The sequence below is a fragment of the Oryctolagus cuniculus genome, chromosome 10 (assembly GCF_051225735.1).
Source record: "Oryctolagus cuniculus isolate XC-2025 breed Fujian yellow rabbit chromosome 10, ASM5122573v1, whole genome shotgun sequence".
Classification (NCBI taxonomy): Eukaryota; Metazoa; Chordata; class Mammalia; order Lagomorpha; family Leporidae; genus Oryctolagus; species Oryctolagus cuniculus.
Window position 1 is genome coordinate 29,606,159 of NC_142876.1, and position 27,985 is coordinate 29,634,143.

Consider the following 27,985-nt stretch of genomic DNA (forward strand, 5'->3'; position numbering starts at 1 on the left):
GGAGTCCTTGAGTTTTCCCAGTCAGTTTTGTGAGTGGGGCAGGGATTGGGAGAAAGGTTTTAAAATGAATTCTTTGGTAAAAATCCTTCTCGACTTACACGATGGACAATGGACCCTTGCTTTGCAGGGATCCTCGACTCCTGCAGGTTCTGGTCTACCAGATGCACCGCCCTGCAGGGCAGCACCTGCCTACCTGCAGAAATCATTAGAAGTCATTGCACAGTTTTCAAGACCCTGCATTTGCACAGACCTGACTCAGCAACATTCTATTTTGGGGATTTGTTACCTGTTCTCAGATTCTGGACTGCAGTTCCTTAATTTTCTGCTGTTTGCTCAGACATGGCTGTTACCTAGATGGGGGGCTTCAGGTTTGAAGCGGTGTCACCACAAAGGGACAGGCCTTTGTCCCCGGACTCTGCCCCGCCTGTCGCTGGGCACCTGCCTACGGGCCCCTTGGACAGACTGACTGTCTCAGCAGTGTAGATCACCACACTCCCTGGGAAAGTGGCCGTTTGCCAGGGAGGTAGTGTGTTTGCACGGACCACGCATGTAAGCGCACACATCCACATCCACATGCATGTGTACACACACGCACTCACACACACACATTCTCTCTCTCTTTCTCTCTCTAAAAGGGGCCACGGATGGGAAGCACCCAGAACAGTGGCCGTCACAGAGCCTGGAACTCACTAAATATTATCGACTGCTGCTAATAACATAATTATCATGCTCAGAAGGCAAATGTGGTCCCCATCCCTTTGTTGTCCTGCCGGAGACTCAAAGCTCTCTTCCTTAGCCGAGTGACCCTTTCTGCTGTGTTTTTAAATACTCCATCTTTCATCCACACACAGCACATTAGGAGTCTGTTCGTTCTTGGGATGTGTGCAAAATCCCCATTGCTGTCAGGAGAATTTATGTGTGGTTTTAGAGGGGATAATCGACCAGTTAGTATGTGCGCGTCGATTTTACACACAGACGCGCCGCCGCTTACAGCACACATTATAACATCTTCAGTCTCTGCCAAGAATGTGTATTTCTTAGCCCCGTGCATTTGCATATTATGGGTTCATAATTCCAAATAGCTGTAAAGATCTCTACAGAAAAATGTAGTCCCTGTACTCTGGTGCTCTAAATCTCAATATGGTAGGAGAACCTGGCTAATTTTTGCCCCTGCTAATGTGCCAGCCCTGTAATATTTACACACACACACACACTCACACTCACAGACGCACACACACAAATCTTTTACTATACCCTGCTTCGAAGCAGATATTTAATAGCTGGAGCTGAGTTACGCTGCCTACTCTCCAGACTTCATTACATTTCCAAAATATATCATGTGCAAGGCACAGTATACTGTGGTCTCATTACAGATGATTAAAAAGAAAAGACTTGTCAAAATAATTGAACCCAGTGCATCTGATCTAACCCCCAGTTGGGCTGCCATCCCTACCCCACCTCCAGCTCGCATCACCTGCCCGGCCTCTGGCTTAGCCAACCTCCATCACAAGGCAGAAGACTCTCCAGGAATTGGTCTACCCAGCTGACATCACCAGAAAACCCAGCCACCCGCACCCCAGCCTCGTATCAATCAGTGGAGAATTTGCCATTGGCAATGCTTGATTTGACCAAACAAAATAGAGCAGCAGGAAGCCAAGGCACTCCTGAGACGTCTGTAAGATCTTGTAGGGACGCCTGAAGTTTTTAAATGATTGTGTGGAGGCTTCTTTTTGAAGCTAAGGATGCTATGCTGAAGTCTCTTCTACCCTGCTCCACTGCAGCAAGAATTCAACAGCTGAACTAGAGAAGTTGTCACGTGTGATGGCCGTGACAGACGTGCTGCGAAATCCAGCACGGTGTTGTTAACCTTGGGGTCACTGAGGATGGAGAAGGCCGGCCAGGCTGGGCAGGGGCGCCATGGGCCTCTCTCTTTCTCTCTTGCATGCTCCACTCTGCTCTTTGGAGCACCTTGAATACGGAGAACTCTCATCCGTTTTAGGGTGCCCAGACAGGTCCCAGCCTCCTGGAAACCAAAGAACATAATTTTCCAGCTGCTGAATGGGCAGCCAGTCCTGGCTCAGGTGCCTGAGGCTGTCGAGCCCACGTGGGTTGCGACCACCATGATACCTCTCAGGTGCTCCCCTTTTGTGGTTTATTTTAAATTAGGAGCATTTGTCCTTTGCGTGTGTGTGCACACATGTGTGTGAGTATGGTCATTTTGAAGGTGTCCCAACCCAAACTGCCTCTAGTTTTGATTCAGAGTTTAATTGGAGGGGGATTCAAATGAATTCTTTAAAGTTTTTTGTTTTAACATTTAAAAAAAGTATATATTTGATAGAGAGCAACAGCGATGTATCTCCCATCTACTGGTTCACTCCCCAAATCCCTGCTTGAGTGGCTTGAGCTGGGTTATAAGTGAATCCGGGAGTGGGGAAAGCACAGTCCAGGTCTCCCACGTGGGTGGCAGGGACTGAACCATCACCATTGCCTCCCAGGGTCTGCATTAGCAGGAAGCTGGGGCAGGTGCGCCAGTATGGGATGCAGGTGTCTTAAGCACTAGGCCAAAAACCTGCCCCTCTTTTAACAGCTTTTATTGAGCTATAATTTACTTGCCATAGGATTCACTTTATCTTAGGTAGACAATTCAGTGATGAACTTTTTAGATGGAGAGTCAGAGAGAGTATTACCGAGGCGGAGGCTGAAGAAAGGGAATAGCAGTGAAAGGAATCCTTTTGTTCCAAGCACACACAGGTGTCCTGCTTTTCCTTTCCAGCAGAAGGGAGCCACGTGGGCAGGAGGGGTGGTGGATGGAGCAGACCTAGGGGCAGGGAGGGGGCTCAACAGTAGCGGGGGCACAACCCCTCCTGGTTCCACTTGGGTTCCCGGCAGGTGGGGCTCTCAGTGCTTGGACGCCAGCTCCTCCCTGGTCAATAACAGTTCACAGATGCCAAGGTATTGTCACATCAAAAGCATATTCATTAGCACGTTTGGCCCAAACCACTTCCGGTCCTCACTCAGACATGCGGAAGCAGATTTCTGAGGTCAGCCAGGCCAGCACCCCCTGTATTCACACAATCCCGCATTGTCCCTGGAGCTGGGGGAAGTGATCCAGGCACGCTCACCGGCCTGCAGCTGGGCTGCCTTTCCAGGCCTGTGGATCAGCCTCTTCTTGTTGCCTTGCCCTGCAGCCATGGTCTCAGATGGGCGAGGAGGAGGTGGGCAGATTGGCCAGGTAAAGGGCACCGCAGACCCAGCTTTCTCCTGTCTGGGTTTCTGGTCTCCCAGCTGCCTGGCTCGGCTCTGGGTGCTGCTCACTCTTTAAAGCCCTCGCTGGAAGGACATTCTGCCTCCCCCAACCCCCAAGTCTGAGTTTAAAGCAGTTATCATCTAGCAACCGTGAGAACAGTGGAGTTCAAGTGGAAACCCTCCTAACTCAGGCCTGTCTTCCAAAAGCTGTGCTGCTTTGGTTATATATCTGCTAACTCCAAGCAAGAAATGAGGCCAAGCGGGGGAACACAGCCATAGCCTGCACTTGGACTTCTGTGCAAAAAAAAAAAAAAAAATCTTTTACATCCTGCTTGCTTCCTATTGGGCCATGTGTGCACGGGTATGCGTTTTGAAAAAGTCCTGGAAAAAACTGTATTTTGGAATAAAAAGGGTATTTCATCTCTCAGCATTCAAAAGGTTTGAAAAACAGTGAAGAAACTGATTAGATGTAGATCCAAGTACTTGCTGGCTGTCCAACATGGGGCGTGGGGGAGGGAAGATCCTAGGCTTTGAAAGGGTCCCTGTGGCTCACGGGGCCTTCACAGGGAATTCATGCTGCTGGGGTGTGCAGACTTAGAGGCCTTTGCTTTCAGCCCTTGCCAGCGAATGGGGCAGAAAGCCAGGCTCGTCCTTGTGTCCAGAGCCAGGGAGGGGAAAAGTCGGTGGGCAGCAGACCCTGAGCAGAGGGGTGGAGGCGTGCCAGCTCTGAGGGGTTGACAGCAAGAGCGCTCAGAGCCCTCCTCGGGCCTGGCGAGCTGGACAAGCTGGAGCCAGGAGCTTCTCGGGGCAGTGGTTCCCTGGGCCAGCTCCACTCCTACACTCCAGCAGCAGGTCCTGGGTGCTTGGGAAAAAAATGCACGTTACCGGGCCCCCCCAAGTCAGGCACTGCAGGGGTGGGCCCACAGGGCTTCCAGAAGGTTCTGATGAGCTCTTGCATCTGAGAACCACACCTGTGGAAACATGGGGAGTTGGGCGGTGATGGCTAAGAGCTGAGGATCAGAGTGGGATTCGGTGTGATTTTTGTGAACACGGTAATTCATTAAGTCGTTTCTGGTTGATGTAATAGTTTTATTGTTCTATAGAGACAGAGTTGACTGACTGCATATCAAGCATCCAATGAACTACATCTGGAGCATAAAAGGGATCCTGAGAGCCAGGTAGCCCAGACTTTAACTCCTGGTGGCCACGGGAGCTGCCCATGTGACTTGGTTTTCCTTGCTGAGTGAAATCAGGGGAGCGATTGCCATCGCGTGGAGTTCTTGAGTATAAAGGAGCCTGAGCGATCCCTCGCAGCAGAGTCCAGCCCAGGCCTCAGCGGCTTCCTTTCCCCCTCAGCCTGGGCCAGTTCTGGGGAGCTGCTGGGGCGTGGTGGCAGTCACTCGGGTGCTGTCACTCGGCCTCTTGGGAACTTTTGTAGGCTCCGTCCACAACTTCATTTTATGGGCGAGGGGATGGAAACTTGGGGGTTTAAAGCCACACGAGCACTTTTCAGCAGGGGGCTTGGAGCCCGGGTCTGCCGGAGCCCAGCTCAGCGGCTCCCGGGCCTCTGTCCTCACGCATTTTAACCTTGTAGCGCATGAAGGCGAAAATGCTGGCCCCAACAGGAGCCAGGTCCTCTGTCCCTTGCTGTGGCCTTGGACAGAGGGGAGGGGGCCTGAGCACTACCCAGCTCCTGTCTTAACTGATGCTCAGTGCCTCAGTTTCTCCATGTGGCAAACTTAGCCTCCAGAGAGGAAAATGCGGTCTCCTTGGGAGGCAGGCGTCGGGATGGCAGGACACGGCCCGCTGGGGCTGGAATACAGCCTTGTGATGGTGGAACGCAGCGTCTCGGTCGGCCAGCAGCCCTGGGTGGAGTTGGAACTTGCTGTCCGTGGGCTGTGCGCTTGAGGCTTGAAGCAGGTGAGTGATGGGACTTGGTGTTAGTCTGTTTTTCACTTGCCATGAGGAAGTGCTGACACTGGGTACCTTAAAGCAAAGGGATTTATTTAGTTCACAGCTTTGGAGGCTGAAAATCCGCGGGTGGGCCTCTGCCGAGGGCCCCCTGGGCCGCATCGTAGCGTGGCAGGTAGTATTGTGGTGAGCCAAAACCCGAGTGATTCGGGGGTCAGGCCCCCTCCTCTGTAAGAAGCTTCTGTCATGGGAACTGACTTCCTCCTTGAGACCAGCATGAATTGTCTCCAGGGGCAGCCCCTGTAGCCCCCTCATCCCCTGCCATGAGCCCCCACCACTGCTCACATCACACTGGGGACCAAGCTGGTTAGGACTCCCAGCCCACGCGGCGTCCCCAGTGCAGGTTACCAGTGCTGCAGTCACCAGCCATCACTCCACAGGGCTGCAGGTGCTACTACTCAGGACCAGGACGGTGCCTGGCCACGAAAGTGGGAGGGGCTTTTAATCTGCATTTGATTGACAATCTCAGACACTGAGTTTTTGTCTTTCATTATGTGTGTGTTAAACTAATGAAAAAAACCTGCTCTTTGTAGACCAAGGAAATATTCTCTGGAGAATTTGTGGATGGAAAGGAAAATCACTAACCAAAAATGCACACTTCTGAGAGATGCCATTTTGATAAAGTGCAGAAAACTCTGGAATAATAAACCTTTGAGAAAGACTTTTGAAAGAGTGATGGTGGGTGTCAGAGAAACGGAAGTCTTCCATCTGCTGGTTCACTCTCCAAATAGCTAGCGCTGGGCCAGGCCAAAGCCAAGAGCCTGGAGCTCCATCCATGTCTCCCACATGGGTGGGCAGGGTCCTAAGCACTTGGGCCATCTTCTCCTGCCTTCCCAGGTTCGTTAGGAGAGAGCTGGATCAGAAGCAGAGCACAGGGACTCCAACCGGCGCTTGAATATGGGATGCTGGTGTCGCAGGCATTGGCCTAACCCACTGCAGTGCTGTGGGTCCCAGGAGCGAGGAATACCAGCACGGTCTTGTTTTAGCCTCTTTGTGCATGTTTTCTATTCTGCTAGTGCAAGCGGAAATTATAGTTAAACAATTAACAAGGCTGAGATAAGCACAGGTGTCTTCACTTAGGAGTCATGGGGTGGTCTCAGGTTCATCTGACACCAGAGATGACCTCTTGACACTGAACATGGTTTTCGCTCGGAAGTTCTCAGGCACCACAGGGCATCCCCTGGTGTGCAGAAGGGATTCTAGAGGGGGAAAAAATGCAAATTTGGAATTCAGAAGGCGTTAGCTCCTTCACTCTTCAAAAAATACGAACCAGGCGCCTCTGTGTGCCAGCGTTGGGCTGGGCATGGTGGTTGGCTTTTCCTGTGGGCTTCCTTCTACACCCAGCCAAGCTCTGTTTTGTAAGTGGGGCATGGCCTCACTGCACGGGAATGTGGCTTCAGCTGGCCTCTTTGCAACAAACAGGCAGCCCATCACCACCGCGTACTGGTGTTTTCCTGTACCGGGCACCCGCCTGTGTGTTTGCACATCCTTTAAACCTCAATGACAACCCTTTCAAGGCAACAGAAGCTAGAGGCACAGAAACGAAGGACCTGGCTCAGATCACACCTCCAGGGAGAAGCAGAATGCACAGCCCACTCCCAGGCCCAGCACTCGGACACAGGCACAGACACCCATGCACATGTGTATACACACACACACACACACACACACAGGGAAAGGGTGGGGGAGCTCTGATCATCACCCTCTGAATAAATGACTACGTGTGGTTTTGCAGCCTGCAGAGCTAACCTGCTTCTCCCAGCCCGAAGCCTCTACATTACTTCAGACTGCAGGGCGATTATTTAGAAAGTGTGATGACTCAGGCTTGGGCTGAAGTATAATTCGGTCCAAATAAAGACTGGGGGGTTGCGGCCAGTTGAATCCTGTAAATAAGATGAGAGGGCGCAACATTTGAACTCAGGGAGCATGGTGTCTAGCTGTGGTACACACTTGTAAAGAATCCTTTATCCCTGCTTGTTCTAGGTCGGTCATGTGCCAGTTCCTCCCATGTAGGGCGGACCGAGCTGTACAAATGCTTCTCTTCCGGCTTCGACTACTGTGATGCGAGTGTTCGTCAGCTTCAATGAAAAAAAGGTCGATTAAAATCAATTTGCTGAAGCCAACCTCTCATAGATTTCCCAGCATAGAAGAAGAAAGCATGTATGAGCACTGCTCTGTTTGAAAAGCGGCACTTCTTAGGGGTGGGAGCTTGGTGCACCCGTTAAGATGCCACCTGGGACACGCGTTTCCCACGTGAGAGTGCCTGGGTTGGAGGCCTTAGCTCCAGGCAGCCGGCAGGTGCTAGGTCCCTGCCACCCTCTCCGTGTGGGAGACCCAGATAGAGTTCTGGGCTCCTGATTTTTGGCCTGGCCTGGCCCTGGCTGTTGTGGGCATTTGGAAGGTAAACTAGCAAATGAAAGCTATCTCTAACTGCCTTTAAAAAAAAAAAAACTGAACCAAAAAAAACACCCCACTTCTAAAACAGCTACTCAGTGACAGTTCATTTATTCTGTACGCAGAACGCACTGCTGGGTGCTATGGGCATCTCTGTGAAATATAAGGCACCCCTGGGCTAGCGTTGTTGTGCAGCAGGTTAAGGTGCTGGCATCCCACGTGAGTGCCAGGCTGAGTCCTGGCTGCTCCGCCTCCTATCCAGCTCCTTACTAATGTGCCTAGGAAAGCAGAAGATGGTCCAAGTCCTTGGGCCCTGTACCCGTGTAGGAGACCCAGATGGATTTTCAGGCTCTTGGCTTTGGCCTGGCCCTGGTTGTTGCAGCCATTTAGGGAGTGAACCATGGATAGAAGTTATCTCTTTGTCTTTCCTTCCTTTCTCTAACTCGGCCTTTAAATTAAAAATAATCTTAAAAGGCAGGGCCGGTGGCCGGTGCCGCGGCTCAATAGGCTAATCCTCCGCCTGCGGCGCCGGCACACCAGGTTCTAGTCCCAGTCAGGGCACCGGATTCTGTCCCAGTTGCCCCTCTTCCAGTCCAGCTCTCTGCTGTGGCCCGGGAGGGCAGTGGAGGATGGCCCAAGTGCTTGGGCCCTGCACCCGCATGGGAGACCAGGAGAAGCTCCTGGCTACAGATCAGCATGATGTGCCGGCCGCAGTGGCCATTGGAGGGTGAACCAATGGCAAAAGGAAGACCTTTCTCTCTCTCTCTCTGTCCACTCTGCCTGTCAAAAAAAAAAAAGGGGGGGGGCAGGGCTGGTGCTGTGATGCAATAGGGTAAAGCTGCTGCCTGTGCCACCAGCGTCTCATACATGTGCTGCTGTGAGTCCTGGCTGCTCCACTTCTGGTCCAGCTCCTAGCTAACGTGCCTGGGAAGGCAGATGGCCAGGGTGCTTGGGTCCCTGCCACCCACGTGGGAGACCCAGAGGAAGCTCCTGGTTCTTGGCTTTGGCCTGGCCCATTCCTGGCTATTGCAGCCATCTGGGCAGTGAACCACTGGATGGAAGGTTCTCTCTGTCCTCCTCTCTCTGTAACTCTGCCTTTCAATTAAATAAAGTCTTAAAAACAAGAAGGCACAACTCCTGCCCTGAAGGGGCATGCTCCCTTGCTGTGGAGAAGACGTGGATATCCACTGAAAGAAGAGGAGGAGTAAGCAGGCTGGCGTTGAGACGAGGTGGCACACCAGTGGGTATTGACCGTGTTCAGGAAGGCTCGGCAGAGAGGAAGGGGATGAATATGGCCTCTTTGTGGTTGCGGTGGGTTTTCAGCTGTGGCTGTGGTTTTACTTGGAAGATGGGACCCAGACACATCCACACAGCCCACTTGATCCATCTAAGGGCGAAACCCGTGCTTTTTGCAAAAGGTGCTCTTCGTCATCCTCTCTGAGCTGGCGTGTCTCTCCTGAGAAGTTACCCTTGCTTGTGTGTGCCGGTGGGGGGGGGGGGGGGGGCTGGGCCCTGGCTTTCTCTTCCCACTGCCTCTCCCTCTTTGGCCCGTCCCACTGCTGGTCTCCCTGGCTCCAGGGAAGAAGGAGGCAAAGAGATGTGAAGGTTAAACTCATTTGTTTTGCCACTCGCTGCAGTTCAGGGAACAGTCACTGGAGGAGGCAGCTGGCCGTAAGTGAAGCTAGAATGGGGCCTGGGAGTTTGGATTTCAGACTTCCCGACAGCCTCCATTACGACTGCCGGGTAGACATAAAACCCCGTTCATCTGGACCTTCTATTAAAAGGGAGGCTGGCTTAGAGGGTACCGCAGTCCTGTCCTTACTGGCAAACTAGGGTCCCCAGAGTGGGGTGGGAGACCTGGGGAGCAGTCGGGGGGCCACCTGTGTGACACAGCTGCGGCTGGCAGCTGGTGTCTGATGAGCTCTTTGAGGGGAGGCAAGACAGGGCTGGAATTTCCTTTCAATTATCGTGGGTCTCCGGGCCCTGCGTCTTTGCCTGGGAGCACTTACACTTCTTCAGGTTCCCCATCGCGTCCTCCCAGCACATCTGTGCACAGGCTGTATCCGATCGGCCTGCGTTCAACGTGGTTTTTGAATGTTTCCTGCTCTCCTATGACCTGGATTTTCCGGAGCAGCTCCGACTTGTGGTTTGAAAAATATGGTCACGGCGGGTAAGCCCAGTCTCTGCCGTGTGGATTGTGTCTTCCCTGCTGGCAGGTGGCGGTGCCTCTGTGCCCCTGCACTGGCTGGGGCCAGTGCTTGTGGAATGAGAGGAGGGAGTGGGCTTAGGATCCAGGTTCGCCTTTGGTTGGGTTGGAGTGTGTTCCTTTTCTGGGTGCTATTGGTGTCTGCTGTCTGCCTGTTTTTTCACCTTTCAACATAGCCCAGAGGATCCTTGCTTTTAGTGGGGGTAGGGGTGAGAAAGGGTTTTCTGAGTCAAGTGCAACAGTGCTGATTGCCCTTGGGGTGAAAGGAGAAGCCTCCTTCGACAGAGTTCAGCCTTCAATGTGTTAACCAGGGGGAGAGTGAGCGAGAGAGCCATCAAGCAGTGCCTGTTTGTAGCCTTCTCCTTTTGATTGCATCAGGCACGAGTGGAAGGGGAGGATCTGGGAGAGGAGACAGAGGGGTCTCTCGGGCCCCTGCCTTCTGGGTCAAGCCTCCTGTCATTCTGGGACTAAGCCAGGGGAGTTAAAGAGCGTACTGGGTGGCAGGGGAGAAGGGAGAGTCTTCCGCTTGCACAGTCGTGGCACTGAGAAAGCCAGGTGGAGGGGAGCTGTGTGTGTGTGTGTGTGTACACGTGTGCACGCGCTCCCTGGCTGTCTGCAGTGTGGCCATGCCGGCTGGTGAGCAGCAAGGAGCAGGCCTTGCTGTGCATGTCTGAAACCACAGATCACGACTCTGCACGTACTGAGCGTTTCCTGTGTGTTTCTGCCCTGCTGGCTGGAAGCGGCTGAAGGGGCTTTTGTAGATTTCAGTGGCTCCTCTGCTCTGCCGTCTCCCACTGCAAATGGTATCTGCGTTCTGGGCAGGCCTGCCCTCAGCTGGGGCCCGTGTTACCCACTTCACCAAAGCCCGTGCATTCAGACTTGCAGTGGGGGTGACTTGGTAGGGTGGCATCCCTCCAAAATGGGATCTGCACAGGCACTGAAACCCTGACCTTAGCTTCCCATCATGGGAAGCCTCAGCAGAGGTCTCCAGTGGCTCAAAATTTGCACAAAAATTTTATCTTCTTTCTCTGAACTCTTGAAGGTACACACAGGATTTTAGACAATCCAAACATGGAGAACATATAACAGGTAGTGCAGTGAGAAGCCCCAACAGCTAAATGAATTCAGTTAGTCTTTTTAGTAATTTTTTTCCACGGAATGTTTTCTTAGGAGCTTCTGGAAGGGGTTGTTAATGAAGCAGAATTGCATGGTGACTGGGCCAGTAGCCTGGTGACACTGAGGGTCACTGGGTTGACAACTTGACTCCTGGTTGCTAAGGTCGTGGAAATCGGCTGGGTGTAACACCTGTGATGTGTGGCTGGGCCCACTTAACAAGATAATACTGGGTCTAATTTAAGCTGCTGTCAGACGATCGCAATGTTTACCTGGCTCCTACTTTTATACCTCTCAAGATGCGGGGTTGGCTTTGAGAGCGAACTCCCGGTCCTCTTGAGTAAATTTTATTTCCAAGCCCTGTCTTCCTGAGGGCTTCCAGCATAGTCCTTCCTAGCCTCCCCTGCATCTAGGCACAGAATCCACGTTAGCTGGAGCTGAGCATTCCGAGTAAGCAGGTCTCCTGCATAGCACTAACGCTGAGGCATCTAAAAGGCCTCTGAGCTTTAGAATTCCACTCTGTTATGGGTTTCTGCATTCTTAGCCTGCCTTTGTGGCTTGGATAATACAGAGTTGACTGAAAGAAAGTGAGGGGTAGTCAGGCTCCTCTTACGTAGGGAGGAGTCCTTCCTGACGATGTGGACACTGGGTGGTGGGTTTTGGAGGGGCGTTTCCATCCTGGCAGCTGTCCTTGGTTTCACTCCCTTTGTCTAAAAGTGAAGAGATTCGTATACTCTCTTGCTGTCAAAACCAGAGGGAGAAGCAGCCATGGTTCAGTGAATCCTGGCGACCAAGAGCTGCTTAACCTCATTGTTTGTCATCTTCTACTAATTTCTTAAAAATAGTTTTATAAACTTATGAAAAATAAGAATCCTCTGCTCACCTTTCTACATGTCCCGCTCTGTAGAAGCAACCGTCTCCTGAGTTTTTATGCCCATCTCCATATTTCTAAATCACATGTACAAGTGGCTACTTAGGGACTTTTCAGTTTAAGGCACTGTTTATTGGCTTCTCCCTCAGAGGAAAGCAAACATTTAGCTCTTTTTTGCTGCACCCACCCTCCGTCTTGTACTTCAGTACACACTCGTCAATTGGATTGTTCCTTGTTGAGTCCTCACCTTCCTGTCCTGTGGGTAACACACCTGTTTCCATTGTCCTGTGACTTCCCTACGGGAGGATTCCCATAACTGACCTTGAGCTTGGCTTTGTGATTATCTTGGCCAGTGGAATGTGGGCGGGAGTGGTGTGTGCCACCTCTGATCAGAAGCTTAGGCACCATGGTGTTGTGGTCTCAATCAGTTACTCTTTCCCCTGTGCCAAGAAGATGGACAGGTCCCAAACAGAAGGAGACATGGTCCAGCCGCAGCTGGCTCACAGCTGTGCTCCAGCAGGAATGAGAAACAGCTTTTGTACTTGCAACCCACTGAGCTTTCTTTTGTTGCTGCAATACAGTCTAGCGAAAGCTGACTGAGCATTGTATCTCTCATCCTCCCAACGTATTTATGTCATGATTCTGGTGAGAGAAGGACTGAGCATTTACATGCTTGTAAGTATATGCACACTCTTCTCGGGGGAGCCGTCTAGTACCTATGATGCTGCTCCTTTCTTGAATCACTTTTTGTTTTCCCTGGAGTTGATCATTGCGTTATTTTTATTTGCTTATACTTCACTTATTATTAATTCACCACCTGTATCTCTACCAATTCTCAAGTCAGATTTCTTGTGTGAATCTCTCTATATCTCTGAAGTCCTGGTTCAGTCTGGAGTGGTTGATCTCTGGCTTGGGGTCAGCTCTCATGTGGGAGTCACTTTGCACAATCATCCTTGGGATTTTTGGACTCTCCTGTGCATGTCTTCTGTTTCCAGAATCCCATGGCTGCTTCTTGGCCCTCAATGCCCCCATATTGGTGCAGCCCATCTTCTAGCAGCTTCCTAAGACAATTTAAGGCACACAAGTTACCTGAAACTTTGAATGTCCTCAGGTAGCTTTATCCTATCACATTTGGTTGATAGTTTGGCTGCACAAAGAATTCTGATGTGGGGATAATTTTTCTTCATAATTTTGAAAGTGTTTTCCCACTATCCTCTAGTTCACTGTTACTGTTGAACTCTGCAGCTGTTCAGATAGCCGATTCTCTGTACCTGCCCTGATTTTCTCTCTGAAAGGTTGTAGGAGATTTTTTTTTAAAAATAAAACTTTAATTTTAGAGTACTTATAGATTTACAGAATTATTGTATAGTTCGGAGAGTTCCCATATATTATACACTGAATTGCCTCTTTTAGTAACATCTTAAATCACTGTGCCACGTTGGTCACAAGAGACCAGTATTGGTATATTCTCATCAACTAATTCATTCCTCATTTGGAATTCCTTAGTTTGCCTTCAGTGTCTTGGGATCCCATTACATGGTGTTTAGGAGTCACGTCGTCGGATGTGCTTGGTTCTGATGGTTTCTCTGTCTTAGACTGGGGTGCTGCGTTTTGGGGAAGAAGACCACAGAGGTGAAGTATGATGATCGTAAACTGCTCTCATTGTGTCCTGTCATTGATGAGGGGGACTCCAACCACCTTGAATAAGATGGTGCTTGTCAGTCTTCCCCACTTTAGGTTACTCTGGCTGTTTTTCCCTTTCCATAATTTTCATTTTGAGAGGGTTCCTGTGCACCACCACACTTAAGGAGTGGGAGTTACACTCCACTCCCTAAGGTCAAGTATCTGTGTAAGTTGTTGGGGATTCTTGAATGGGAGAGTTGTCTACTCCCTCCCTTTTTAAAAATTTAATTATTCACTTATATCACTACAAACTTGTGAGTAATCATTTTTTACTTTGAATTAAAATACAATACTACTTTATGTACTTTGTTGCTTAAATTATCCCAGCTTTGGCCACTGGTAGCACTTGTGTGCTATCTCTGAATTATTTTATTTGACAGGTAGAATCATACACATACACACACACACCCACACACACATGGAGAGGTCTTCCATCCGTTGGTTCACTCCCCAAATGTTCATGATGGCCAGGGCTGGGCCTATCTGGAGCCAGGAGCTTTACCCAGGTCTCCCATGTGGGTGCAGGGGCCCAAGGACTTGGGCCATCTGCTGCTGCTTTCCTGAGTGGAATAGCAGGGAGCTGGATTGGAAGTAGAGCAGCTGGGACTCCAACTGGTGCTCTTATGGGATGCTGGCATCACAGGCAGTGCCTTAACCCGTTATACCACAGTGCCAGCCCACACTGGTAGCTCTTTAACTTGGCTCCTGTACTCATTTTGGCATGCTCCCGTGTGTGTGAGTGTGTGTGTGAGGGAGAGGGAGGGGCAGGCTCATCATGGATATTCTTACCCCAGTTCTAGCATCAACCATTTCTCCAAGGAACCCTAGTTCCTTTTATTGGAGAATGGTGTCAGAAACAAAGATCTGGGCACTAGCTTTGTTCTTTAACTCTCTATAAGCTTTTAGGCTCTCTCAGATGACAGAATGGGGCTCTGTATTTGCACATGAACTCACCTCCATGTACAATGTATGAGTATTTCTATATGTAACCATCTGTATCTATATTAAACTAACCGTGAACACATACTGAAGTGTCCACCTCTAATCCACTATCACCTGGGTCATTTTATCCTCTTTACAATGCTTATTTGTAACTGCACATTCAACCTGCCTCCCACCACCTGCTGTCCATTTACTTAACACTTCCAGCCTGCAGTCTAGTTTGGGAATTGTGAACCTGTATCCTTATGGGTAGCAAATCAGTAGAGTGCGGTACACAGTCCCTTTTGCCTTAAGTCTCATACATTCCACTTGTTTCCAGAGGTGCTTAGGTCAGCACCTTATCCCCAGCCCCTTCAGTGAAATTATTTCATGATTTGTAATAGATTTAGATTGGGGGGGGGTGTCTCATTTTACATTCCCATCTTGGGATTTCTCCACCTTCTGAATGTTTTCTTGTTTTAATTTCATACATTAAGGTTTAATCATTGTGCTATAAAGTTCTATGAGTTTTGACAAATGCTTTAATATCTTATTTACCATTATAGTATCAATAGAAGAATTTCTTCACACTAAATATACCCTATGGTCTGCCAGTTATCCCCCTCCTTCTCTCCTGAGCCCTTAGGGATATGGTAATGTTCCATGGTTTTGCCTTTTATAGAATGTCATATAATCAGAATTAAACACTATGTGACTTTTTAACATTGACTAATTTTGCACTATGCATTTAAGATTTGTCCATATCTTGTTGTGGCATGAAACGCCATTTCTATTTTGTCACTGAATAAGTAATATCCCATCGTATGGATGTTCTGCGATTTGTTTATTCATCTATTGAAGGATGTGTTGCCTGTTTCCAGTTCTTGGAAATTCTGAATAGAGTTGCTACAAACATTCACATAAGGTTTTCATGAGGGCATGGATTTCTGTAGCAGTTGGTATATGCCTAACAGCACGCCTGATCCTGTAAGATGTTTTGCTAAAAAAAAAAAATTGCCAAATTGGCTTCCAAAATTTGCTGTACCATCTTATACTCTTGCCAGCATTGAATGAGTTCCTATTGTTTTGTATCCTTGACAATAGTCGATGTTGTCAGTTTTGGGGGTTTTAGCCATTCTAACAGATGTACAGTAGTATTGTTAAAATTAGCAATTTGCTAATAACACATTATAACTGGCTTGAACATCTTTCATGCATGTCTTTGACATCTGTATATGTTCTTTGTCAAGGTGTCTGCTTAGAATTTTGGCCCCTTTCTTACTGGCATTCTTATTTTCTTGCTGAATTTTAAGAGTTGTTTGTATATTTATGGCTGCCTATCCTTTCTCAGACATGCGTTTTGCAAGTATTTTCTCCTAGTCTAGTGCTTGTCTTTTACTTCTTTTAGCAGTGTCTTTCACAGATCAGAGATTTTCTTTTACTTTTAATAAAGTCCAACTTACTAGTTTTATTCTTTACAACACTTGGGCTTTTTCGATACCTGTGCTGTTGGCGTTATATTTAAAAAGCTATTGCCAAACCCAAGTTTATGGAGGTTTGCTAGATTGTTTTTATGAAGTTTTATAATTTTACATTTTACATGTAAGTCCCTGATCTGTTTGGATTTTTATGTGTAAGGTATACAGTCTTTCTCCAGGTCCATTTAAAAAAAATAGGTAGACATCTCATTGTCCTGTATTATTTTAATAAGAATGTATTTTCTACAAGTTGTCATTCCTTTGGCAAAAATTGGTTGACTGCATTTGAGTGAGCCGACTTCTAGGTTCTCTTTTCAGGTCTTTTGACCTAGGTGTCTCCTATGGCTAATTCTTTTTTAAAAATTTTTTTTTAGAATTTTTTTTATTTATTGAATACCTATTTCATAGATACAGCTTTAGGAATATAGTGGTTCTTCTCCCATTCTTAATTTTTTAAAAAAATATTTATTTATTTGAAAGGCAGAGAAGGGGAAGCAGAGAGAAAGAGAGGTCCTCCATTTGCTGGTTCACTCCCCAGTTGGCCACAATGGCCGGAGCTGCACCAATCTGAAGCCAGGAGCCAGGAGCTTCTTGGGGCTCTCCCATGTGGGTGCAGGGGCCCAAGGACCTGGGCCATCTTCCACTGCTTTCCCAGGCCATAGTAGAGAGCTGGATTGGAAGTGGAGCAGCCGAGACTTGAACTGGTGCCCATATGGGATGCTGGCACTGCAGGCGGCAGCTTCACCTGCTATTCCACAGTGCCAGCCCCATCTTCATTAAGATTCATTTTTACTTATCTTTATATACAGAAGACAAACTCTATACTAAGTAAAGATTTCAACAGTTTGCACCCTCACAGACACACAAAGGATAAAGTACTGTTTGAAGACAAGTTTCACAGTTAATTCTCATAGTATAATTCATTAAGGACAGAGGTCCTACATGGGGAGTAAGTGCACAGTGACCCCTGTTGTTGATTTAACAATTGACACTCTTATTTATGAAGTCAATGATCACCTGGAACTCTTGACTTAAGCTGCCAAGGCTATGGAAGCCTTTTGAGCCCACAAACTCCATCAGTATTTAGACAGGGCCATTCCTAAGGCTAATTTGGTCCTATCTCGATTGCTATAGCCTTAGAGTTAAGTTTGGATTTTGGGTGGTGTGAGTGAGTCCTTTACCTTTGTACTTTTTCTGTATTGGCTTGGGTCTTCTAGGTCTTTTGATTTTCTATAGAAACTTTAGTTTGAGTTTGTCCATATCTGCAAAATAGCTTTCTGAGATTTTGATTGGGATTGCGTTGAATCTGGAAAGTCAGAATGAGTCTTCTAATCCAGGAACTGTGATGTTTTTGTTTTTGACCACGGTTTTCTGAAATGGTGATGGGTTTTGCCTTGTACTGGTTCTATTTTGATCAGTTTTGCTTATGTTTTTATTTAGAGGCTGTCTTTCCAGATCTTTTCAGTCTGTGCACTCTAGTCTTTCAGTGTTGGGAACTTTTCTTGATTTATTCTTTGTTTATTTGCTTTTTCTGTTCCCTCTAAGACTCTAATTTGGATAGGAGACAGACGCTGTAGGATAAGGCTTTTTCTTTTCCAACTCTTTTTTTGCTTTACTTTCTCGAAGATTTCTTCAATTTTGCCATTTATCCCTTTATTGAATGTTTCATTCGTTACGTTTTTACAAGAATTTTTTTCCTCCTAATGTTCCTTTTTAATAGGATTCTGTTCTTTGATGATTGCATATTGTCTCTCTGCAGAAATGAACGATTCTTTTTCAAGTTTTCTCCTTGCCTAGTCTGTTTCCTCCAGGTTGTTTGCTTTTGGTCTCCATTGTTCCTTTTTGAAGCTTTCTTCCATTGTCTGGTTATTCTTATTTGCACACATTTAAGAATTTGTAGATGGGACTAGCAACTATGGGCATCGCTGGAGGATAATCTGGTTGGGTGGTTTTCTTGCAGAATCTTTGTTGACATCATGGAGTCTTCCTTCTTAGTTGGGTTGAGATCCTCAGAGAACACTGTCTCCTGCCTGTGTCCTCAGTAAGGCACTGAGGCTGGTGTTCTGAGTGCCCAGGGGGTGCAAACTAGAGCCTCAAGAGCCAGGATGAAAATGAGTGGTCCCGAGTTGCCCTGTGTCCTGGGCATGGTGGTTATGTCTTTAGTTCCGCCTGCTGTCTCTCAGTCTGGAAAGTCTCTGTTGATATTTTTCAAAGAGTAAATGTCCATTTTTCTGCTGGGCTGGGCAGTCACCAATCAAGGAGAGAACCCAGGTACTGATGCTTCCTAAAAGAACTGCCAACTAACTGCTCTGATCTTGCACGCTTCCCGGGACCCCTGCTTCCAGCAGGGATTTGTGCTGCCCACCTTTGTGCAGTGTAAAGTGGGTTGCTTCTCGGCTTCTCCCACTGCCGGCTTAGAAACTGGCTATTTTTCTTTTTATTTCTTCATGAGTCATTTATCACTCATCCATCTGATTTCCAGTTTCCAAAATTGTGTTCCTTTTGTCTCCTCTCCAGTTCTTCCCGTCCATGTATATTTACATTTCGTTTTTAAAAACTGTCCTAGTAAGGTTTGGAGAGGAGGTAAAAGTAGCTGCTCAGGTCTAACTAGCTGCATTCAATCAGCATCTATTTTGTGGGGCCGGGCGTGGGCCTTAGCAATTGTTAAGGATGTTGGAGATTACCCCTGTCCAAGCCTGCTTTCTCCCAACCAGGTCAAGGTCTTTCCTCTGTGGGCGGGGGGCACTTTCTTTTGCTGTCCCCTCCCCAAGCTCCCATAGACTTGTCACTCAGTTCCCTCACAGCCTGAATGATGATATTTGTACAGTTGTCTTCCCCCTCCTAGCCCAGGACCTTTTGGGGGTTTGCCTCTTATTGATTTTAGATAATCGGCATCCGACCCAGCGTCCTGATTCGAATCGATTCATAATGACTGCCTGCAGTGGGCACCAGCAGTGGTGGCAGGAGCTATGTGGGATGGAGCTTTGTGGGGCTGGGCTTGTCCTGTCCTCTGAGCTCGGCACACGGGGCTGGGGTCAGGGCCCAGGCAGATCCCTGAGGCCCGGATCTCTGTCCTGCTTCGATGCCTGGATTCTTTCCGGGAACCATTTCTCGCAGCCTAGACCTTTTTCTTCCCTTGTAAAGACTTTATCCACGTGCGATCTGAGACGGCAGTGAGACCTGGTGGGAGACATGCAGCTTCCTAATGATGTGTGTCCTCGCTGCGTTTCTGTGCACCCAAGGCCGGGGGCCCCGTTGGGTGGGGGATGGTGAGCGGCTGGGAGGAGGGTGTCATTATTCTGTAACTGACACGCAGGGCAGCTCTCTTCCCTGAGGCGAGGCCCAGAGCATCAGCAGAATGACAGCAGCGCTCACAGCCCAGCCACCCGGCTGGACAGGTCTCACGGCCACAGGCAAGCAGGGAGCCAAGCTAAGAAGGGGCCGTACACCGGCCTCTGTGGAGACTTAGCACAGTGACAGCCTCCGGGGCTGCAGGCCCTGGGCTCTGCCGCCCACCCAGGCAGGAGGCTGGGGGTGGGGGATCGTGCCTGAATGTCACCAGCTGATTGACAGCCCTGCTTCCAGCCATGGGGACTGGCCTTGGGCTGATTTCAGGCAGTCAAGGGCCTGTCCAGGCTCAGACGTGGTGTCCCCAAATAGTAATTAATCAAATGTGGCTGAGTCACGTGGGGGGCCGGGGGCTTCCAAAGATCCGCCTTGCAGGTGACGCCTAGGGTGCGCGGCTGGAGAGGCCTGGACAGCCTTTGCCTTGGGATCGTCCTCCCTGTCACAGACTGCTGGGCTCCTCTGTACCCAGGGTAGAGTAGGTGACCTTTGGGGGTTAAGACATTATTCTACTTAAAATGCAAATAGTCATAAGATGAACACATTAAATACTGTCGGTCACTAACCGCATCACGTGGATGAGTTTAAAATACTCATTAAGGTCTTGGAGCTGGAGAGAGGCTTCAGGCTGCCTCTAACTTTAAAACAGAGCCTGGGTGCAGCTGGGTCAGGTTAGAAATGCAGGTTCTCGGGTTGTACCCCAGACCCCTGAACCAGAGGTTCTGTGTTATCCTGGGGGGTCCGATGCTCTTAAGGATTTGGAAGCAAAAAGAGCTGCATGTGGCTAAGGTTGCGAGCGCACTGTTGACAGCACTGGGCAGGATGCAGGAAGGAACTCCTATGGGCGCAAGTGCCCACTTAGGAGCGTTCCCCTGTGTGATCTTCACGCTCCTGCAGTGGGCCCAGCTTGTGTGGGAGGACGCTGAAGCTCCGTGTGGTTAAGTGACCCGCCCAGAGAGAGGGCTTCCATCCTGACCTCTTCTCTTCCCTCCTGTGCCTCACTGCGTTTGTTGGGTGTCACATGTGCACTTGCGCACAACCCAGAGACTTGGTGGCCAGCAGCTGCTGGGCCAGGGGGGCCGAGGGGGGCCGGGCCCTCCCAGTGGCCGTGGCCACGTTCTGAAGACTCCTCCTGTGCCCAGGCAAGGCAACTTGGAGGTGTTTTCCCCCCCTCCCCCCGCCGCCCGCCACCCTGCCACCTTCTCAGCTTTGCTTCTGATTGGGTCCTGGCTCCAGTCCGCAGGGAGAGGAAAGACCCACCCGGCCTTTCTTCCCGCTGAGTCTCCCTGTTGGGCCGGCACTTGGGGTTTCTGGTTGATGTTGTGCCGCCGGGAGTCCCTGCCCTTCAAGGGAGGGCCAGAGCCTCCCCACGCGTGGCCAGCGTGGCCGTTGGGTAGGGGGGCTGCTGCTGGGTTTCCCAGACATCTGCCATGGAAGTGGGGTGGGCAGGGGCGAGCACGGAAAGCCAAACAGCAGAGGAAATTAAAGAGAGGCTCCGGTCTCTTCTAGCTTCCTTCCAGCCTGCGCTGCTGCATTTTTGGCAGGGCCCTGCGAGGCTGGCCTGTAACTTTCCAGTCTGCCTGCTCATTGTCTTGCCCAGAAATCCCAGATAAAAGAAACCATGGAATGAGGAATGAGGAGCTCAGGTCCCACCCTCAGGATATTCCACCAATATTAACTCTGTTCCGGGCCACCCCCTCCCTGCTGTCTGCCGGGGTCTTGCCGCTCTAACCGCTCTCGCCTGGGGCCATGTGATGGGGAGGAGGGTGCAGGGACGGTGTGTCACCGCTGACCAGATGTGCATCTGGACCGCTGCTTGTCTTAGGCCTGAAATCGGCCCGTGAGCACCCTCCCCTTGGTGCTTCAGTGGCCCCATGTTAAAGTGGGATGTTCAAGGAGGCTGCCGGCCAGCAGGCGAGCACTTCACCAGCTCTTGGTTAACCAGGCAGGGGAGCTCAGTGGCTAGAGGGCCAAGAACCCCCGGTGGGGGCTTCAGGGAACGAGAAGGAGCAAGGGGGGATGGCAGAGAGCCTTGCCAGTGCTCAGCACTGTGTCACATGCTGCTGGGAGAGGCCCCAGAGGTGATGGAGAAAGGGACTGCCTTTCCCAGGGGGCCGTGGAGTCAGTGGGTGACAGACGCCAGACCTGGCCCTGCTGGCCCCCAGGATGGAGCCGTTTCTAGAGCCCAGTGTGATAACAGGTCATCTTCAGGCCTCTACTGCTCAAGAAGAGTCCTTGCAACGTGACTGTGCCTGTGTCCCTCTGCAGAAAGCCCTTAGGGTGGGGGCTGGGCATCCCCTGCTGGCTTCCTAGGAACGGTGTGGTGAGGTGGGCGCTGGGACGGGCAAGAGGAGAGCCCGGCCCTTGCTCAGCAGAGTCCAGTGGCTGACACAGAAACCCAAAAGCCAAGAGGCCATGTGAGCAAGACCAGGGGCAGGTGGGGGACCTTGGCCAGGGAGGGGCGGAGCTGGAGGCGTTGGAGTTGAGTGTTGGAGGATGAGCAGGAGTTTGCCAAGGAGGTGGAAGTGGGGGGGGGGGCATTCCAGGTGGAGGGCGCCTTTCAGGTGGGAGGGAGCAAGACCCTTCCAGGAGCTTTCAGAGAAAGTGGAATTGTGGTATTGTCAGGGCATGTGTAGGGGAGGGCCGGGAGACAGGGCAAGGCCCATGAAAAGCCTTGAACAGGGCTGTACTGAAGTCCTGGGCTCATGTTCTGAGAGCTGTGGGGAGCCATCTGAAAGTTTTATGTTAGTTGATCAGTGCTGAATGTCTAATAGGCAACCCCCAGCATCTAACCCACAGTAAAGGTTTGATTCTGCTCCTGCGAAGTCTGAGAACCCCAAAGTCACCACAGCTCCCTCAGCCTGGAATTAACGTGGTTCTACCCATTGCCTTGGCAGCAAAGGAGGCTGGGAGGTGTCGGGCACAGGGATGGGGCGAGCAGCGAGGGTCGCAGCCACGACGGACTTGAATCTGGAACATGATGGGATTCAGGATGTTGACGCTGGCCGCAGAGGGAAGAGCGGCCGGGCAGAGGCCCTTCCAGGTGGCCAGGGAAAGGGGTTTCCTGCTCCAAAATTCAGCTCGGATGGGGGCCAGGGGAGCCTTGGGAGGAGAGCAGCTGTGGGGACAGACGCGGGACCTGTGAAGGACCCCTTGACCCGACCAGGGGGCAGTCAGACACGGGGCTCGGGGGCCTGAGCTGAGCAGGTGGTTTTTCCTGGCACCGACTGACCTGGCATGGCGGGGGCTGTCTCCTTACCTGCATGTTCCCGACAGCCAGAGGTCCTCCGTTAACACCTGTGCTGGGAGTGAGCGACAGGTGGATGAAGCTGGAGGTAAATGAAGGGGCTCAGAGGAAGAGGGGTGGGGTGGGGTGGGGTGTGGGGACATCCCAGGGAATTGGTGGCATTTAGTAGCCTGTCTTCCAAGCAATAGCGTCTCTCCAGGTCCCTAAGCTGCATCGTCCCCGCCCTGTGTCTCCTGGGAGTAAGGAGAGCTGCCGGATCAGAAGTGTTATCGGGATCATCAGAGTGAACTTTTGCTTGTTACCTTCTCTTTGTAACTCGGTGCCTGGCGAGGCTCAGGCTGTCATGGGGGGAACGGACACCCTCCTTGCCCCAACCTCTGCCCTCCTGGTGGCCATGCCCAGTTCCAGGCTCTTGTGCCAAGTTAGGGGATGAATGTCCCAAAGCTGGCAGTCACCAGGAGAGTTCGGCTTAGACTCCTCTGCTGTCTGGGTGATCTTGGGGAGTCATTCTGGGCCTTGGTTCCCTCTTCTGGGTTGTGTGGGCAGGGGGGTTTAAATGGAGATGAAGGCAACCCCCAGCTTGGACACTCAGTCCCGCAGATGGCCACGGTCTCCCCTGAGGTGAGTGGTTCTCAGAGCAGCTCTCTTTCAGCCAGGAGCCTCATGGAGGGCTTTCCAGAAGGTGGCCCCGGGCTTGGCAGAGCTCACGGGTGGTTGCGGGGGCTGCAGAAAGTATGGGTTGTGAGCACTGGGTGTGGGCTTCCTCCTCCTACCTGTTCAGCAAGTGAACCCCTGGGAGAGAGGTGGTAGAAGTCACAGATCTCTCCAGGTAACCATGCAACACACACAGAACCGTGTGCCGCACACATCCTCACTTCTACATTGAATTTTGGGGGCTTCGTGGTGCCCCAGCTGGGTCCCCTCCTGCCACCTGCCTCCCTGTCTTTTCCCGGTGGGTTCTGGGTTTCTCCGACAAATTCAAGGCATGCTTCAGAGCCTAGTTGTGCCAGAGCCTCAAGAGGGCCAAATGGAAAGTGTCTGAGGTGTTTTCTCTGCCTCACGGGAGACTGGGGGAGGCCTCTCCGGAGAGAGGCAGGAAATCGCCACAAAAATGGGTGCAGGTCCCACATGGGAGACCAGGAAGAAGCACCTGGCTCCTGGCTTCGGATTGGCTCAGCGCCAGCCGTAGCGGCCATTTGGGGAGTGAACCAATGGAAGGAAGACCTTTCTCTCTCTCTGTCTATAACTCTACCTATCAAATAAATGAAAAAAAAATGGGTGCAGGTTTTCGTGGCAGCTTCTGAAGGCACTGCATTGGTGTGTGTGTGTGTGTGTGTGTGTGCGTGTGTGTGTGTGAGAGAGAGAGAGAATGATGTGCACACATGTATGTATTGGCACGTTTTATCTTCATCAAAACATAGTTTAGAAACCTCAATATGGGGGCTGGTGCCGTGGCTCACTTGGTTAATCCTCCGCCTGTGGTGCCGGCATCCCTTATGGGCGCTGGGTTCTAGCCCGGTCACTCCTCTTCCAGGCCAGCTCTCTGCTGTGGCCCGGGAGTGCAGTGGAGGATGGCCCAAGTGCTTGAGCCCTGCACCCCATGGGAGACCAGGAGGAAGCACCTGGCTCCCGGCTTCAGATTGGCGCAGTGTGCTGGCTGTAGCGGCCATTTGCAAGGTGAACCAACGGAAGGAAGACTTCTCTCTCTCTCTCTTTCACTGTCTGTAACTCTCTCACTGTCTGTAACTCTACCTGTCAAATAAATAAATGAAAATCTTTAAAAAAAAAAACCTTACTATGCAATCTCTTCTATCCTGAGATAATTGTAGAATTATGTTCAGCTGTTAAAAAAACTTCCTGTGTGTCCTTAACCTGGTTTCCTCCAAGGATGAAGTCTTGCAAAACTGTAGAGCCATGTCCAGTGGGGATAGCAACATGTGTAGAGCCAAGGTGGAGGACATTTCTGTCGCTACACGGATTCCCGCCCCTGCCCCCGCCTCCCTCCCCCCCCCACCTGCCCTTGGACGCTACTGCGCTGTCGTTTCTGTGATTCTGTTCTTTCAAGAACGTTCTGTGCTTGCAGCCACTCAGTACGGATGTGACCTTCCCTGAAGATCATCCAGGTGGAGGCAGCTGTCAATCCTTGTTCCTTTTTACTCTCTGAGTAGCGTTCCATGGCAAGTGTGTCCCATGGTTTGCTTGGCCCTGCACCTCTGTGGCCTGTGGGTCATTCAGAAGTAGGTTGATTGGTCTCCAGGTGTTTGGAGGTTTTCCTGTTATCTTACTGTTATTGATTTCTGGTTGGATTCACTCCATTGAGGTCAGCAAATGCACTGGCAAGATTTCAACTCTTTTTCAGCTCAGTGAGGTTTGTTTTGTGGGCCAGAGTTTGGTCTACTTTGGTATTCATTCTGCGGGCGTTTGAGAAGGGTGTCTATGTTGTTTAGTGCTGCTGAGAGCCTGGGGGCTGGTGTATTGATGAGCTAGTCCATATCCTTGCTAATTGGTCGTTTTATGGCTGGTTGTGGAGACGTCTGTTTCTCCTTTCAGGCTTGGCTGCTTCCACTCAGTGCGATCTTCAGCTCTCTTCTTCGGTCCTTGTGTGTTCACCATTGCCACGTCCCCTGGGTAGAATGGCCTTTGTATTGTTATTGTCTGTGTCTGGTCATTTGCTCTGCTCTGAAGTCTGCTTTATCTCCGATTGGGACAACCGCTCTTGCTTTCTTTCGATTGTTTGCATGATACGCCACTTGCCATTCTTTCACTCTCAACCTGCCTGTGTTACACTTGAAGTGAATCTCACAGATGGCTTAGTCCCGTTTTTAAATCGGTATCCTTATGGATCACTTACTGCAATCATCAGTTTTTTAGGGCCTAAGTATGACTTTTTTGATTTCTTTCTGTTGTCTCTTTTATTTCTGTGTCCTTTTTTCTGCCTTCTTGTAGGCTAAACATTTTTTAGAATTACACTCTGCCCTATCTGTGTACCACCACACCAGCCTGAGTGTGCCCAATCTTGTCTGAGCTTAGACGCTAAGCAGGTCCGGGCCTGGTTACTACTTGGATGAGAATACACTTTGACTTATCTATAGTGTTTTTAATTTATTTTTATATATTTTAGGAGTTTCTCTGCATATTACATTTTATTTATATATATGTATATATATATATAAAAACTTATCACAATTTCCTGGTGTCACCAATACCAATTCAAGTGAAATCTAGAAACTTTACCTCTCTATCTCCTTACTGTCATCCTAATTATAATTTCCTTAAATATTTCTTCTATATACTTTAGAAAGATATCAGTCTTACAATTTTTTGTTTCAATCATCAGATATAATTTAGAAACTCCAGAGGACATCGTCTGTTGTTTGAGAGGCAGAGAATATGCACACATATACACAGAGAGACAGAAGAACTCCCAACTTGTTTACGTCCCAGTGCCTGTGGTGGCCAAGCTGGGTTGGTGCTGAAGCCAGGTGCCAGGAGCTCCAGCCAGGTCTCCCAGCGGGAGGCAAGAATTCTATTGCTTTAGCCTTTATCTCTGCATTGATAGAAAGCTTGAGTCAGGAGCCAGAGCCTGGCATTGAAACGTAACCCCATGACGCAGGGTGCAGGCCAGTGACCGCCAGGCCCCCTGCCGGCCCCTGCTTCCACTTTTGCCCACGCGTTATTTCCTATTGTTCCAGGGTTCCCTCTTATGTGTCCTTTTCCGTGTGAAGACCTTCTTTAGCCCTTTAGGGGGAGGTCTACTGGTGACATTCTCTTAGTTCCTTTCATTTCAGAATGGCTCGATTCCCCCTTCATTCCTAAAAGGATATTTCCACTGGGCGTAGGAGTCTGGGCTGCTGGTTCTTTTCTTCCTTTTTGCACTTAAAACGTTGTGGTCCTTGCTGTACTCCTCCACGGTTTCTGATGAGAAATCGGCAGTCGTCTTGACTGGTTTTCTGCCACCGATGGGTGTCTCTCCCCTGGCTGCTTTGCACATGTCCCCTTGTCTTTTGTTTTAGAAGTTTGACTGGGATGTGTCTTAGCACAGGGCTTCTTTTAGTGTGCTCCTTTACATGTTTCAGACTGAGTAATTTGTATTGTTCCATCTTCCAGTTCATGGACCCTTTCCCCAGAGGGCTCCCTGGCGTGTGCGTGTTCTCTCTCTTCCTTCTGCGGTTGAACTCGCACACATCAAGCTTTCTATTTCAGTGACTAGTTTTTTTTTGTTCTTAAAGTTCTTTGCTGCTTCTTTATATTTTCTTTGCCAACCTTGATTTTTTTTTTCCATTGGTCTCAAGCTTGTTTGAGTATTGTTGTGACGGCTATTTCTGTATCTGTGTCAGATATTCTAACGTTTTTGTCATCTTCGAGTTGACATCTGTTGATTATCTTTTTTTGATGCAGGTTGAGACCCTCCTGGTTCATGGCGTGACCCGTGATTTTTTCCATTGAAACGTAGACCTCTTGAGTATCCTATTTGGAGCTGTGGATCTCACTGGACTCTTTCTTGCCTTAGCTGGCTCTGTTTGTTTTTACATGCTGCAGTCGGCAGGTTGGGACACTGTGTCGTCCTTGCCAGGTGGGAGTGGGACTCCGGGCACGTTTCTTGCTGGGCCGTTTGTTGGAGCAGTTATTGTCTGAAAGTTCTGTCTTTCCAGGCTGCTGCTTCCCTCGTCCTTTGCCCAGAGAAAGCAGGCTGCTGTCGGGGCTCTCGGTACTTCCAGGTTACTGACTTCTTCAGCTCCGAATCCGGGATACAGGGGGCCTAAAGAAGACCCGGGGCATTTGCCATCCAGTCATTCCCAGCATCCTTTCCCCGTTAGGATCTTCTCGTTTGTGTACAATGTCGAGGGTTTTGGTTGCACTTAGGGGGAAGAAATAGGAAAAGTATGTGTGTTCCATCTTCTTGGAACTGGAAGCCTTTGCTACTTCTTTTTCTGCATTACTTTTAAAAATTGTTGAAAATGTCAGACCTGTGTTTTTAAACAGCACGGGAGGGATGTGGTGAAAAGTCTCCCTTCCTCTCCTGTGCACAGGCGAAAGTCACGTGGTTGCTCTACCGGTGTAGTCAGCTTCTGTCCGCAGGGCTGTGTGGTCTCCTCCCAGGAGTCCAGGTTTATGTACACGCATGCGTGTGCCGATACTTGTGGGTGAGTGTGCTCCTTTACATGCTTGGTGGTGGCACCGGTTTAAACTAGATGAGGAAGGTCGGGCACACTGTGGTTCAGTACGCACTGTGTGTTTTTTAACATCTATTGATACCCATCTGGTATATGAAAAAGTCGGTCTCGGTGTAGCCTTAATTTGTGTTTCCTGTATCATATGAGTGAACATAATTTCAAATGTTGAAAATGCACTTGTGTTGGACTGATGATTTCTTTTCTAATTAAAGATTTATTTCCTTGAAAAGCAGAGTTAGAGGGAAGGAAGATGAGGAAGGTCTTCCATCTGCTGGTTCACTCCCCAGATGGCCACAAGGGCTGGGGCTGGGCCAGGCTGAAGCCAGAAACTTCATG

The 27,985-nt window shown here is 49.8% G+C and overlaps 1 protein-coding gene and 1 long non-coding RNA gene across 6 annotated transcripts in view; both read left to right on the plus strand.

The window, feature by feature from the left end:
- ZBTB7C (zinc finger and BTB domain containing 7C) overlaps positions 1 to 27,985 on the plus strand; it is a 310,443-nt gene that overhangs the window by 15,309 nt on the left and 267,149 nt on the right. The window lies entirely within an intron of this gene.
- Positions 1,565 to 27,265, plus strand: LOC149123724 (uncharacterized). Its single transcript, XR_016214026.1, has 3 exons — positions 1,565 to 5,166; positions 26,874 to 27,048; positions 27,128 to 27,265. It is a non-coding gene; the product is annotated as an uncharacterized LOC149123724 (long non-coding RNA).